Here is a 16,887-nt window from a genome sequence, read left to right as displayed (position 1 = left end):
AACTAGCATTCACCACAACTCATTGTTTTCTCTCCCTTAGACAATTTTGTACCCAATGCTCCTTTTTATGCTATGGGTTTCCATTTTCCACACAAGCCAAATATCTGTTATGTTATGAAATAGCCAAATAAGCCAGCCAGCAATACCCACATCCCATGAACGAATATAAGAAAATTGCCTTTTGAAAGTCCATATTCACAACATCAACTACAATGCCCTTATCCACACTCTTTGTTACCTCATCAAAACACTCAATCAATTAGTCATTAGCCTTTAATAAATCCATGTTAGCTATCCTTTATTAATCAATGCTCGTCCGGGTCATTTCTCCCAGATTATTGTTTTTAAAAGTTACCCAGCATAAATGTTAAATGGACTGGCCTGGAATCGCCAAGTTTATCCTTTTATCTATGGATCAAGGTGTAACATTTACAATCCTTCTGTATTTTGGCATATATAGAAATAGTTAACTTTATTATAACGCTGTTTGGTCTCCAGTAAGGATGCAGCAAGATCCAATAAAAGTCAATGAAGATGCAATAAACTTATTATGCATTGGTCGATTGTGCATAATGACTAAGGTTGTCTGCCTAATGGTTGGCTCACATTCTGACGTAAATAGTTCGTTAATTTGTAGCACTGGGGGCAAATTTGACTTTGGGACTAATTGAAATGAATGGAAATGAAAGTCAGGAGTGATATAAAATGGGTGGTTGAATTGATATAGCTCCTTTACATAACCATTAAGTTGCATCTTACACCTCTTCAGGTGTCCAGGGTGTTTCACAGCTAACAAATTACTTTCGAAGTGCTATCACTTATTATATGGCTGGCATGGTGGCACAGTGGTTAGCACTGCTGCCTCACAGCGCCAGGGATCCGGGTTCAATTCCAGCCTCAAGCGTGGAGTTTGCACATTCTCCCCGTGTCTGTGTGGGCTTCCTCCGGGTGCTCTGGTTTCTTCCCACACTCCAAAGATGGGCAGGTTAAGTGGATATGCCATGCTAAATTGTCCCTTAGTATCAGTTAGGTAGATTAGCCATGGTAAATGCGCGAGTTTACGGGAGAGGGTGGGGGAAGTGGGCCTGGGTAAGAGGCTCTTCAGAGGGTTGGTGCAAATCGATGGGCTGAATGGCCTCTTTCTACACTGTCGGGATTCTATGACTCTAAAGTCCTTTAAACAGCCTACAAGTCAGTCAATCTGTTTTGATGGTGACATGTTTGTGAGAATATCCTCATCTTCGTCAAATTATGATGTTGACTGAGGGATAAACACCAGGATAACTCCCCTGCTCTTCTCCAAAACAGTGCCACTGGATGTCTTACACCTAACCAAGGAGGCAGATGGAAGCTCAGTTTAACATCTCATCCAAAAGAAGCCAATGTGTTCAAGCCCTGCCTGGACTGTAACTAACAACCTTGAAACAGTTTAAAAGAACCCAACCATCAGGTATTCAATTCGCTTCCCCGTTCCCGACGAGAGGAATTTCCTTTTGTTTTATTCATTCACTGGACCTGGGCATCACTGGCTGGCCAGCATTTATTGCCCATCCCTAGTTGCTCGAGAGTGTCAACCACATTGCTGTGGCTCTGGAGTCACATGTAGGCCAGACCAGGTAAGGATGGCAGATTTCCTTCCCGAAAGGACATTACTGAACCAGATGGGGTTTTCCAACAATTGACAATGGTTTCATGGTCATCAGTAGATTCTTAATTCCAGGTGATTTTTATTGAATTCAAATTCCACCATCTGCCGTGGCAGGATTCGAACCCGGGTCCCCAAAACATTAGCTGAGTTTCTGGATTAATAGTCCAGTGATAATACCACTAGGTCATCGCCTTCCCTTATGGTCCCGACCATGGTTCTGGGAGGGACGGACAGAGGGCAAAAGTTCGGCAAATCAGACATGCATATTCAAGAACCCTGCCACACTGCTGGGCGGCATGGTAGCACAGTGGTTAGCACTGCTGCTTCACAGCTCCAGGGACCTGGGTTCGATTCCCGGCTTGGGTCACTGTCTGTGTGGAGTTTGCACATTCTCCTCATGTCCGCGTGGGTTTCCTCCAGGTGCTCCGGTTTCCTCCCACAGTCCAAAGATGTGCGGGTTAGGTTGATAGGCCGTGCTAAAATTACCCCTTAGCGTCCTGAGATGCGTAGGTTAGAGGGATTAGTGGGTAAATATGGAGGGATATGGGGGCAGGGCCTGGGTGGGATTGTGGTCGGTGAAGATTGGATGGGCCAAATGGCCTCTTTCTGCGCTATAGGGTTTTTATGATTCTATTGCTGTGGCTCTGTAGACCAAACCAGGTAAGGTCGGCAGATTTCCTTCCCTAAAGGACATTACTGAACCAGATGGGTTTTTCTAACAATCGACAATGGTTTTATGGTCATCAGTAGATTCTTAATTCCAGATATTTTTTATTGAATTCAAATTCTACCACTTGCCATAGTGGGATACGAACCTCGGTCATAGAACATAGAAACATAGAAAACTACAGCACAAAACAGGCCCTTCGGCCCCACAAGTTGTGCCGAACATATCCCTACCTTTTAGGTCTACCTATAAACCTCCATCCTATTAAGTCCCATGTACTCATCCAGGAGTCTCTTAAAAGACCCTATTGAGTTTGCCTCCACCACCACTGACGGCAGCCGATTCCACTCGCCCATCACCCTCTGTGTGAAAAACTTCCCCCTAACATTTCCCCTGTATCTATCCCCCAGCACCTTAAACCCGTGTCCTCTCGTAGCAGTCATTTCCACCCTGGGTAAAAGCCTCTGAGAGTCCACCCGATCTATGCCTCTCAACATCTTATATACCTCTATTAGGTCTCCTCTCATCCTACATCTCTCCAAGGAGAAAAGATCGAGCTCCCTCAGCCTATCCTCATAAGGCATGCCACTCAATCCAGGCAACATCCTTGTAAATCGCCTCTGCACCCTTTCAATCTTTTCCACATCCTTCCTGTAATGAGGTGACCAGAACTGAGCACAGTACTCCAAGTGGGGTCTGACGAGGGTCTTATATAGCTGCATCATTATCCCCGAACTCCTAAACTCAATCCCTCGATTGATAAAGGCCAGCACACCATACGCCTTCTTAACCACCTCCTCCACCTGCGGGGCCGATTTTAGAGTCCTATGGACCCGGACCCCAAGGCCCTTCTGATCCTCCACAGTACTAAGAGTCTTTCCCTTTATATTGTACTCCTTCATCCCATTTGACCTGCCAAAATGGACCACTACGCATTTATCTGGGTTGAAGTCCATCTGCCACTTCTCCGCCCAGTCTTGCATCCTATCTATGACCCTCTGTAACTTCTGACATCCCTCCAGACTATCCACAACCCCACCAACCTTCGTGTCGTCGGCAAACTTACCAACCCATCCCTCCACTTCCTCATCCAGGCCATTTATGAAAATGACAAACAGCAAGGGTCCCAGAACAGATCCCCGGGGCACTCCACTGGTCACTGACCTCCATTTAGAAAAAGATCCATCTATACACACTCTCTGCCTCCTTTGGGCAAGATGTGGAGATGCCGGCGTTGGACTGGGGTAAACACAGTAAGAAGTTTAACAACACCAGGTTAAAGTCCGACAGGTTTATTTGGTAGCAAAAGCCACACAAGCTTTCGGAGCTCCAAGCCTCTTCTTCACCTGAAGAAGGGGCTTGGAGCTGCGAAAGCTTGTGTGGCTTTTGCTACCAAATAAACCTGTTGGACTTTAACCTGGTGTTGTTAAACCTCTTACTGTGTTTACTCCTTTGGGCAAGCCAGTTCTGGATCCACAAGGCAGCAACCTCTTGGATCTCATGCCCTCTCACTTTTTCTACAAGCCTTGCATGGGGGACCTTATCGAACGCCTTGCTAAAATCCATATAAACCACATCTACCGCTTTCCCTTCGTCAATGTGTTTAGTCACATTTTCGAAGAACTCCACCAGGCTCGTAAGGCACGATCTGCCTTTGACAAAGCCATGCTGAGTATTCCTGAGCACACTAAACCTCTCTAAATGCTCATAAATCTTGTCCCTCAGGATCTTCTCCATCAGCTTTCCAACCACTGAGGTTAGACTCACCGGTCGGTAATTTCCTGGGCTCTCCCTATTCCCCTTCTTGAAAATAGGAACCACATCCGCAATCCTCCAATCCTCTGGCACCTCTCCCGTCTCCATCGACGACGCAAAGATCATCGCCAGAGGCTCTGCAATCTCTTCCCTCGTCTCCCACAGTAACCTGGGGTACATCCCATCCGGACCCGGCAACTTATCTATCCCCAGAACATTAGCTGAGTTTCTGGATGAATAGTCTTAATAGCTGTGGTAGTGTTTGGGCGCGATTTTACCTGCCGTTCACACTAAGTTCTCGCTGCACCGAGGTCGGAGAATTTAACGGCCAGCCAGCTCTTGGTTGACGACAGCAGGATGGGAAAATCCTGCCGGCATGAACAATGGTAACATTCTGGCCTTTAATTTAATTTAGCAGAGGGATGAGAAGCAGGATGCAGCGTTAGAAACCAGAAACAAGATACACAGAGGATTGAGAGATGCAGATAGCATTCGAGTAAAGAATGGTAAGGTATGAAATGAGCTCAGACTAAAGGGAAATACGACAAGATCTAATTCAGATCTAATTCTACCTAAAAACATGAAGCGTGCTAAATAAGGCTGGTGAGCTGCAGGCAGAACCAGCCATAGGTTTGTATGTTATATTTCAAGGAATATAATGTTGTAGTGATAATGAAAACCTGACTCAAAAATAGGGTTGGACTGGGTACTAAATATTCCTGGATACAAGGTATTCAGGAAAGATAGGAGGAGGTGTGGCAGTGTTGATTAAGTTAATATGTGCTCATGGAAGAGGGTGGCTTGGTGAGGCAAGGTCAGATTCTATTTGGTGGAGTTAAGAAACCATAGATGTGCCATTATACCACTGGCCTATATTTTCTATAGGCCACCAAACTAGTGAGAAAGATAACATAAGACCATAAGACATAGAAGCAGAATTAGGCCACTCGGCCCATCGGGTCTGCTCTGCCATTCAATCATGGCTGATTTTTTTCTCAGCCCTATTCTCCTGCCTTTTCCCTATAATCCCTGATCCCCTTATTAATCAAGAACCTATCTATCTCTGTCTTAAAGACACTCAATGACCTGGCCCCCTTTTGCAGCAAAGAGTTCCACAGATTCACCACTCTCTGGCTGAAGAAATTCCTCCTCATCTCTGTTTTAAAGGATTGTCCCGTGAGCCTGAGGTTGTGCCCTCTGGTTCTAGTTTTTCCGACTAGTGGAAAAACCTTCATACAGAGGAACAATTTTGCAGGGAAATTACAGAGAAATGCAAGTACTATAGAATTGTGCTAATGGGGGATTTGAATAATCTTGTAGCAATAGTGTAATAGGTATAGATGGAAAAGGGTTTCCGAAGTGTACTGAGGACAATTTTCTTGATCAGTGCATTTCCAGTCAAGATGATTGGGTATAGTTGCGATATATTCCATGACGGGAAAAGGTACAGCAATCAAAACTAGAGCTCCCTAGATCACGAAAGGGATAGAGAGTAAGATAAAGCAGAAAAAGGATGTGTATGACTGATGCCATTTGGTTTTTTGATTTGATTTATTATTGTCACATGTATTGGGTTACAGTGAAAAGTATTGTTTCTTGCACGCTATACAGATAAAACATACCGTTCATAGAGAAGGAAAGGAGAGAGTTTAGAATGTAGTGTTACAGTCATAGCTAGTGTGCAGAGAAAGATCAACTTAATATAAGGTGGGTCCATTCAAAAGTTTGATGGCAGCAGGGAAAAAGCTTTTCTTGAGTCGATTGGTATGTGTTCTCAGAATTTTGTATCTTTTTCCCAAGGGAAGAAGGTAGAAGAGAGTATGTCTAAGGTGCATGGGGGCCTTGATTGTGCTGGCTGTTTTTCTGAGGCAGCAGGAAGTGTAGGTGGAGTCAATGGATGGGAGGCTGGTTTGCATGATGGACTGGGCTAGTTTCTTTGGATGCCAGACGGTACCAATAAGAAATGGGTCCAATATACAAAGTTCAGCGCAAAAGTGAGAAAGGAAGTAAGAAAGACGGATATATCAGAAATGAAGAAGCAGCTAACATAAATGGGAATTCAAAAGTATTTTATCGTCAAATAGGCAATAAAAGGGTGCCAAGAGGATGGGTGGGGTTGATTAGTGATCAGATTGGGGATTTATATTTGTAGAGGATATGGCTAAGATATTAAATGAGTACTTAGCATTTTCACCAAGGAATAAGATTCTGCCAAAGTCCTGGTGAAAAAGAGACAACAAAGAACAATGGGCTTAAATTTGGAAGGCTGGCTGTAGTTGAAAAGTCATCGGGACTGATGGAATGCATCTAGGAATGATGAAAGAAGGAAAGGTAGAAATCCCAAAGGTACTGGGTATAATCTTCCAATTCTCTTTAGATACAGGGATTTCACCAGAGGAGTGGAGAACTGAAAATGTTACCTTATTCAAAAAATGGTGTCAGGATAATTGAAGCAAACTACAGGTCAGTTGATTTAATTTCAGTGATGTATAATCTGGAACAAAATTAATAGTTACTTGGATGAGTGTGCATTAATTGAGAAAAAACAATATCGATTTTTTTTAGGGCAAATCATGTTTAACTAACTTGATTGAGTTTTTTGATGAAGTAACCTGGAAGGTTGTTGAGGGTAATGTGTTTGTTGTAGTGTCTATGGAATTCCAAAAGGTGCTCGATAGAGTGCCTCGAAATAGGCTTACCAGCAGAGTTGAAGCCTATGAAATAAAAGGGACAATTGCGGCATGGGTACGAAGTTGGCTGAGTAACAAGAAAACATAGTGGCAAATAGTTTTTGTATGGGAGGAAGGTATAAAGTGGAGTTCCTCTGTTATGTAACTGATGATAACATTTGATCTGTTGTAGTGTGACCAATGGTAACAAGCTGTAAGGGTCAGCTGACCCAATAAACTATGTAACCAATGACAAAATGATGTGATGATCAGCTGACCAGCTGACTCAGTATGAATAAGAACCTGTTGGGAATTGTTAAATTGCGTGGAATAGCCCAGGGTCTCAAGTGTTGGAGTAATGAAGTTTCTTTATTAAACCTTTTTCTTTGATTTATCTGTTGGAGTAAGTTTTGTTTCATTTTGCTGCCTATAACTGAAGAGTACTTTCAGCTGGATGAACATCCCCAAGGGTTGATACCAGGGCCACTGCTTTTCTGGACTTATGTTAATGACTCAGGCTGGGCTTTTCTGGCACTGTTGTGGAGGACGCAGCAAGCCAACCAAAAGTCCACTGGCATTGGCGGGATCGGAAAATTCTGGCTTTAGTCTTGTCTGTATGGCACAGCTCAAAGCATGATGCGGTATCAAGAATCAGACTGCATCATGTGAGTTCCAGCATTATATTGATGAGGCACAGCAGCGATAGAGAAGGAAAGAAAAGGAAGAAAATCCTCTGTTCCAGATCCCACTACCTGTGGGACATCCTGCCCCATGTGCCCATAGATCGGTGGATCAAGAATCTGCCTGTTCAGTCGCGTTAAGATGCTGGCCAGAAACCTGCGACCTGGAGTGGATATGATCCTTGATTTGAGAGATGACAGGGTATAATTGGAAAGCATAAAACTCGGATGTATTGTGAACTCTGAGGAGGATAGTGATAGACTTCAAGAGAACATAGAAAGAATGTTAGAATAGGTCGACATGTGGCAAATGAAACTAATTCAAGTGAAGTAGGAAGTGATTCATTTTGGTAGGAACATTGAAGACAAGCAACATAAAATAAAGACACACATAAGCAAAGCCCACCAGGGTTATATACACTCAAATCCTTTTTGATTTGATATGATTTATTATTGTCACATGCATTAGTATATAGTGAAAAGTATTGTTTCTTGCATGCTATACAGACAAAGCATCCCATTCATAGAGAAGGAAACGAGAGAGTGCAGAATGTAGTGTTATAGTCATAGCTAGGGTGTAGAGAAAGATCAACTGAGTGCGAGGTAGGTCTATTCAAAAGTCTGATGGCAGCAGGAAAGAAACTGTTCTTGAGTCGGTTGGTACGTGACCTCAGACTTTTTCCCGATGGAAGGAGGTGGTGTGTGGGGTCCTTAATTATGCTGGCTGCTTTTCTGAGGCAGTGGGAAGTGTAGATAGAGTCAATGGATGGGAGGCTGGTTTGTGTGATGGACTGGGCTTCACTCACGACCCTTTGAGGTTTCTTGCAGTCTTGGGCAGAGCAGGAGCCATACCAAGCTGTGATACTACCAGAAAGAATGCTTTCTCTGGTACATCTGTAAAATTTGGTGAGAATCATAGCTGACATGCCAAATTTCCTTAGTCTTCTGAGAAAGTAGAGACGGTGGTGGGCATGGGGGGTCCAGGATAGGATGATCTGAACACTTAAAAACGTGAAGCTCTCGACCATTTCTACTTCATCCCCATTGATGTAGACGGGGGCATGTTCTCTACTATGCTTCCTTGAAGATGGTAGGATGGGTTGAGAAATTGTTAAGTAAGGCATAGGAGATCCTAAGCTTTATAAATAGAGGCATAGAGTACTAATGCAAGGAATTTATGTTAACCCTTCAGAAAAAACTGATATGGCCTCTGCTGGATTATTGCATTTGCTTCTGAGCATTGCACCTTAGGAAGGATTTGAAGGTTTTAGTATGGGTGTACAAAAGATTTATCAAAATGGTTCCAGGAATGATGGACTAGAGTAATCAAGTAGGGTATCATGTAAACTGCATAATGTGCATCAATCTGAATGTCCCCACAAAGTCCACACTTATGTTGCCCCCTTTAAATTACTGCATATGCACGGCCCTGCCAAAAAAATTAAAGGGATTGCTCACTCGAACAAATCAACCACACACACACATCGACAAAATGATTAGCGGGGATATTAGATACAAGGATAGATTGGAGAGGTTTGTGTTCTTCTTAAAGAAAGGAAAGCAGAAAACTAATAATTAGATCTGTTCAAAATCATGAGGGGGTCTAGACAAATAATTCCCACTGGGGGAAGGGTCGAAAACCAGAGGACTTCTATTTCAGCTGAGTGACAAAAGAGCCAAAGGTGATATGACGCAAACCTTTTGAGTGATTTGGATCTGAAATGCGCCGCGTGAGTGTTTGGTCGTGACAAATTCAATCATGGCTTTTGAACTGGATAAGTATCTGAAGAGAAAAGGCTTTTGCCGGTTGATGAGGAAAGGGCAGAGGATTGGAGTTGGTTAAATTGCTCTTGCAGAGAGCCTACGTGGGTTCTTTAGGCCGAAGGGTCTCCTCGGCCTAAAGAGAGCTGTTCAATATTTGCAGATGACATAAAATGAAGAGGGAGAGCTAATCTTTAGAAGACCAAAAGGAAACTGCAACAGGGTATTCATAAAATGGAGAAAATGGGCTAAAACTGGCAGACTGAATTGAATGAGAGTGCGACATTTCATTATGGCAAAAAAATGGTAATTCTGTTCTGAATGGAAGGAGCCTTTGTGCTGTAAGAACAGAAGGAATTTGGCTTACAGGGCATTAAAAGTTGATAAGGCTGTAAAAAATGAAAGTAAATGGAATTCTGTTTTATTACCAGAGATAAATATAAAATTTAATCCTAATGAATCTATATGAAACCTTAATATGACCTCCAAGGGAATACTTTGTACAGTAAAAGACTCCACACTACACTAAAGAAATTGAGGCTTTAGAGAGGGTACAATGCAGATTCACTAGAATGCTAAGTGGTATTGAAAAATACAGATAAATAGAACAAGAAAAAATGTTTATTTTTTCCGCCAGAATGCAGCAGATAATGGGATGCTATGATAAACGTGTTTGAAATTATAGAATGTTGGCATTGGGCAGATTAAATGGTTTCCACTTCTTGCAAAGTCAAAAATGAGTGCCCGCAGGTACAAGACTAAACATAAGAGAGCTTTGTGCACACATTGCTGGGAACATTTGCTAAACAGATTGGTTTGCTTTATGTAATGGCATTGGAAATTTGGGGAGATTGGGAATTCAGTGCAAAAAAATGAAGGAAGTGCTAAATGTTGTAATCCAAGGGGCAGCAGTAAATATATAAATAATCAGAGAAATGTGGAGAAAGATAGAGAATCTGGTGAACCGGTGTGACAACAGTAATCTCTCCCTCAATGTCAACAAAACAAAAGAGATTGTCATTGACTTCAGGAAGCGTAGTGGAGGATATGCCCCTGTCTACATCAATGGGGACAAAGTAGAAATGGTCGAGAGCTTCAAGTTCTTAGGTGTCCAGATCACCAACAACATGTCCTGCTCCCTCCATGCCGACACTATAGTTAAGAAAGCCCACCAACGCCTCTACTTTCTCAGAAGACTAAGGAAATTTGGCATGTCTGCTATGACTCTCAGCAACCTTTACAGATGCACCATAGGAAGCACTATTTTTGGTTGTACCACAACTTGGTATGGCTCCTGCTCTGTCCAAGACCGCAAGAAACTACAAAGGGTCGTGAACGAAGCCCAGTTCATCACTCAAACCAGCCTCCCACCCATTAACACAGTCTACACTTCCCATTGCCTAAGAAAAGCAGCCAGCATAATTAAGGACCCCACGCACCCTGGACATACTCTCTTCTACCTTCTTCCGTCTTGGAAAAGATACAGTGGTTAGCACTGCTGCTTCACAGCTCCAGGGTCCCGGGTTCGATTCCCGGCTCGGGTCACTGTCTGTGTGGAGTTTGCACATTCTCCTCGTGTCTGCGTGGGTTTCCTCCGGGTGCTCCGGTTTCCTCCCACAGTCCAAAGATGTGCGGGTTAGGTTGATTGGCCAGGTTAAAAATTGCCCCTTAGAGTCCTGGGATGCGTAGGTTAGAGGGATTAGCGGGTAAATATGTGGGGGTAGGGCCTGGGTGGGATTGTGGTCGGTGCAGACTCGATGGGCCGAATGGCCTCCTTCTGCACTGTAGGGTTTCTATGATTTCTATGATTTCTATGATACAAAAGTCTGAGGACATATACCGACTCAAGAGCAGCTTCTTCCCTGCTGCCCTCAGACTTTTGAATGGACCTACCTCGCATTAAGTTGATCTTTCTCTACACCTTAGCTATGACTGTAACACTACATTCTGCACTCTCTCCTTTCCTCCTCTATGTACAGTATGCTTTGTCTGTATAGCGTGCAAGAAACAATACTTTTCATTGTATACTAATACATATGACAATAATAAATCAAATCCAATCAATCAGCTCTAAAGAGAAAATTAAATTAATTAAATAGAGAATACCAATATTGAAGAGACAAATTGCACTCAATGGAAACCAGTATACATAACAAAATAATTGTTACGAGTAAGGGATTATTAAGCTAAAACCTATAACTTGAGACATGTATATGTGTATATTATATATATTATATATATATATAAAATATACATTCTGCACTCACTCCTATCCTTCTCCATGTACGGTATGCTTTGTCTGAATAGCACGCAAGAAACAATACTTTCCATTGTATACTTTTAAAAATTCTATTTTTATTCATTCGTGGGACATGGGCGTCGCCGGCTGGCCAGCATTTATTGCCCATCCCTAGTTGAGAGTCAACCACATTGCTGTGGCCCTGGAGTCACATGTAGGCCAGACCAGGTAAGGACGGCAGATTTCTTTGACTGAAGGACAATAGTGAACCAGATGGGTTTTTCCGACAATCGACAATGGATTCATGGTCATCAGTAGATTCTTAATTCCAGATATTTTTTATTGAATTCAAATTCCACCATCTGCCCTGGTGGGATTCGAACCCGGGTCCCCAGGACTAATACATGTGACAATAATAAATCAAATCAAATCAAATGCTTCCAAGTAAGGATGGTGAGTGACTTAGAATGGAAGCTCCCATATGTTCTCAGGTCTCTGCTGCTCCAGCCCTTCTGGTAGTGGTTATGGGCTAGTCCCCCTGACACTAAGGGGCAATTTACCATGGTCAATCAATCTAACCCGCATATCTTTAGACTGTGGGAGGAAACCGGAGCAACCGGAGGAAACCCATGCAAACAAGGGCAGAAAGAGCAAACTCCACACTTGCAGTCACCTTAGACCAGAATTGAATCCAGGCCCCTGGCGCTGTGAGGCAGCAGTGCTAACCACTGAGCTGCCCCGAGTCCATAGTACATACCACGTGCTCCCTCAATCCTATTCCCAGTGTGAGGATACTGTGCCTTTAAGAAATATATCAGTGGCATGTTTCTTGTGCAGGATTTGCCTTCTGGACTTTTTTTTCAAGGGGGAATTTTTAACAATGATTAGAGTTTTCAAGGTTTTTTTAAAGATACCATTATATACTTTGGTGTTCTAGACAGCATTGATCAATGGGCATTGAAGTATCAGAGCCTGGCATTGGGGGCATGAAGGTGTGGGTGGAAAGGCCTGGCATAGGGGGCAGGGGTCATGCGGGGGAGGATGAGGGGGTGTGACTTGGCACAGGTGGCATGAGGGTGGCGTTTTAAAGTTACCTTTCAAAAGGTCCCCTCATGCATTTCAGGATTCATGACAGGGCCCATGAACCCCGACTCTTGAAAAATCTGGTTCTCACTCCATGAAAATCGTGGAGGAGTTGGCTAGGTTGGGAATGCCAGATGGGGGCTCCTGACAGGAAGCTGCCCGTTCCTGAAGGCATTCTGGAAAATTAGGCAGCCCAGGAATGGGGTTGGGAATCCTGTGATTAGCCCACCAATTTTAAAGGGCTCCTGAGTCAACCCGACTCAGTGAAAGTCCAGGCCATAGCTTCTGCATGCAGGTTTTGTTCAGCGTGGGTTTGCACACCATTTGTGACATTTCTCCTTGTAGTGCACAATTTGCAAATTGGGAAATAAGCCCAGAGGAATGTCTACTGCTCCTTTCAAAGTGGTGCCCTCTGTTTTATGAGTTAACAGGCACAGATATTGATGCAGTATAGCTTTAATTGCAGTAAACAAGTGCGATAAGACAAATGCCCGTGTGATATTTTTACATGTGGCTATGATTCATCTCACATGCTGAGCTATGCGAGCGGGTTAGAGAGCTGCTGTTGTTTGGATGTGTATCAAAGTTTAGTGAATCAAATCAATCATATTTTTAGAACTCAACGAGCCCAACCCACCACTGACAATTAAAGGCTGGCAGCGCAGTTTTTTTTAGATGCCTTCTAGGACATCAAAAGGAAATGAAGTAACTTTCAACGAGAAAAGGACATTTAGCTTTTCAGAATCAGCCTTCCCATTTTCAAAGTGTGACTACCACGTGATTCATGGGCTCCTTCTCCACACCAAACACATCCAAATAACTATACCTCATCTAAGTATCTAGACAGTGAGTCGATTTGATTGTAGAGAAAAGGAAACCAGAGCTCCCTCATAATTTTAACCCATGTGCACACAAACTTGTGATGGGTAGGGATTGGAAGGAGGGTCAGTGGCTGATTTCTATCCTCCCTCATCCAAGTGTCCTGAACTCCCGGGAGAGACTATCATACCTGGGACATCGCAATCTGAATGATTGGCTGCACTTGGAATATAGTGTTCAATTCTGGTCGCCACACTACCAAAAGGATGTGGAGGTTTTGGAGAGGGTACAGAAAAGATATGCCAGGATGTTGCCTGGTATGGAGGGCATTAGCTATGAGAAACTTGGTTTGTTCTCACTGGAATGGCAGAGGTTGACGGGCGACCTGATAGGAGTCTACAAGATTATGAGAGGCATGGACAGAGTGGATAGTCAGAAGCTTTTTTCCCAAGGTGGAAGAGTCAATTACTAGGGGGCACAGGTTTAAAGTGCGAGGGGCAAGGTTTAGAGGAGATGTACGAGGCAAGTTTTTTACACAGAGGGCGGTGGGTGCCTGGAACTCACTGCCGGGGGAGGTAGTGGAAGCAGATACGATAGTGACTTTTAAGGGGCATCTTGACAAATACATGAACAGGATGGGAATAGAGGGATACGGTCCCTGGAAGGAGGTTTTAGTTCAGACGGGCAGCATGGTCTGTGCAGGCTTGGAGGGCCGAAGGGCCTATTCCTGTGCTGCAATTTTCTTTGTTCTTTGGTTCATTCCTGCACTGCAGTTACAATATGATCAATTAGGGATAGGCAAGAAATGCTGGCCTATCCATCCACACCCACATCCTGCAAATGAATTTTTAAAAATATCCACTTTTAGAGTTTACTTCTAAGCTTGTCAAACTGAAGAATGTGAAATCAGGGTTGCAGTCGATATATGAGGTAAAACAATAATTTTATCAATACCAGAATTATCCTCTGTGTCTGAATCATTACATTACTCAGAGATAAATGAATCATTCTCTAGTGAGCTGCTCGCGCTGACATGCCTAACAAATTAGTTAGGTTTCAATTTGATTGCCATTTTCAGGATGTGGGTTGATAGTTAGATTAAAAGATTCCTTGTCTGCACTCTATAATCGCTACCATATAGAACTCCTCTTTAATCCACTTCAAATGGATCGCTGCTAGTTCAGCTGAAACAAAATAAGCAAGATTACTGTTCTCCGTGTGAGAGGCAAGAAGCAAACACAACCGAAAGAAGCAGAAGGGAATTATTTTATTTAATAACGGCATCCTTTTGAGTTCAGGGATTTAGACACTACCTTTGTGCTCTTCAACATAGCTGATCACTCCATCCTCCTCTCAGGGTTCTGACCCCTCCTGCTTCTATTCTCATCCATTCTAAGAAGTCAGATTATCTTTGACTTCACCTCCCACACCCACAGTCAATAATCAAAGTTCCATCACTTCTTGCCTCCTTCAAGGTTCCACCATTTCCCCCATCACTTTCCTATCTTTGCCCCATCACTTCCACCATTGTCCCCGCCTTCAAAGTTCCACCAATATTCCCGTCATTCAAGATTCCCCTTCATTTCCTTTTCTCATTCCCCCTCATAACAATTGTGACAAAAACATAACATAGAATCATAGAATCCCTACAATGCAGGAGGAGGCCATTCAGCCCATCGAGTCTGCACTGACAACAATCCCACCCAGGCCCTATCACCACTTAGTTACCCCGATAATTCCTCTAACCTATCTCATCCTGGGACACTGAGGGTTAATTTAGCATGTCAATCAACCTAACCCGCACATCTTTGGGCTGTGGGAGGAAATCTGAGAACCCAGAGAAAACCCACGCAGACACGGGGAGAATGTGCAAACTCCACACAGTCACCCAAGTTGGGAATCAAACCTGGGTCCCTGGAACTGTGAAACAGCAGTGCCAACCACCGTGCCGCTGTGCTGACCTAATGGTATTATTAGACTATTAATCCAGAAACTCAGCTAATGTTCTGGGGACCTGGTTTCGAATCCTGCCACGGCAGATGGTGGACTTTGATTTCAATTTTAAAACTCTGGAATTAAGAATCTACTGATGTCCATAAAACCATTGCTGATGGTTGGAAAAACCCATCTGGTTCACTAATACCTTTTAGGGAAGGAAATCTGCCGTCCTTACCTGATCTGGCTCACATGTGACTCCAGATCCACAACAATGTGGTTAACTCTCAACGACCCTCAGGCAATTGGAGATGGGCAATAAATGCTGGTCAGCCAGCGACACCCATGTCCCATGAATGAATAAAAGAAACTGCTGGGTTACATATTTAGTAAATGATTGTATCGAGAGCAATCAGTGTAATTCATTTGATTTATGTGCAATCTAAGTTGTCTTCCCTGGTGGGATTTCCTGACTGATACTGTCAAAGATTAATTGCAGCAGAAAACTGTTTGATGGCTAGATGGTGCCAACCTGAACCATAAATATACACACATTCGCACATTGTGTTAAAAGGACAAATCCTTTATCTCTGACCTGGCTTAATTATGATGTGGAGGTGCCGGCGTTGGACTGGGGTAAACACAGTAAGAGTTTTAACAACACCAGGTTAAAGTCCAACAGGTTTATTTGGTAGCAAATACCATCTCATAGGGAGAGAGTTCATGTTTTAATTTTAACATCTGTGGCAGGAGAGTACATTTATTCTAAAAGAAACCTGCCGTTACTATCCACACTCTCTGTTCAGTAGTCAGAATTCAGCTTTTAATACCACTCAGGTTTTATGGTCATTGGCACTTGGGGCCTGTGATAGCGTGGCCCCTTTAAGGGGCAATCATTCATGGGTCATATGACCCTCCCAGGACCTATAGGAATGGAGCAGCCTATGTATTAGGGCATGAGTCTGGGTAAGAGGGAATCTTCAGTGTGAGTCCGGGAGTTGGTGGAACTGGACCTGTGTCTGTGCTGAGCTAGTCTGTATATAGTTAGAACTGTTGTCCAACAAATAATTATCATGATTTAAAGCTTCTTCATCGTATTACCTCACGCTACAACAGGGGTCAGTCACCCACACGCAAACATCAAATCAGGAAGTTTATAAAATACTTTATTCCCTAAACTCTGTAAATGCTTAATGAACCGTGAAAGAGTAGGAAAGGCGTGATTTTAACTCTCTGCCTGATGTAAAGGGATGACTGTGACCCATGAAGGGCACTGGATCACTTAGCAACTGTTGCTATGGCCATTGTCACCTTGAGTGGTGTTCAAGGTGGATGGCCTGTTTCAGGTGGGAGGCCGCCTTTACAAATCAGTGTTCTTTTGACGTACATTTTCTGTAACTTCCAAATCACACAATTCTACACCCTCTATTGCATCCCACAACTTTGTGCATCCTAAAACTACAGTGAAAATCAGACCCCCTTTTTCAACAGACCACACTCACTCAGACATCAAACCCCCCCTGAGGTTTTCCTTTTTTCCTGTTGTACTGCTATCGTGTTAAGTTAGACGGCTGCTGCCACACTGCAGGGTGGAACCAGGAGAAGTAGCAGCAGTTGACAATTGAAAATTT

General features: G+C 43.4%; 1 protein-coding gene across 1 annotated transcript in view; it reads right to left on the bottom strand.

The window, feature by feature from the left end:
* The window catches only part of LOC144495609 (CMP-N-acetylneuraminate-beta-galactosamide-alpha-2,3-sialyltransferase 1-like), a 101,432-nt gene that overhangs the window by 27,324 nt on the left and 57,221 nt on the right, over positions 1-16,887 (bottom strand). The gene's annotated exons all lie outside the window — the stretch shown is intronic.

Source organism: Mustelus asterias, chromosome 7 (assembly GCF_964213995.1).
Source record: "Mustelus asterias chromosome 7, sMusAst1.hap1.1, whole genome shotgun sequence".
Classification (NCBI taxonomy): Eukaryota; Metazoa; Chordata; class Chondrichthyes; order Carcharhiniformes; family Triakidae; genus Mustelus; species Mustelus asterias.
The sequence above is the reverse complement of the archived record's forward strand: the minus strand, read 5'-3'. Positions and strand labels throughout refer to the sequence as shown.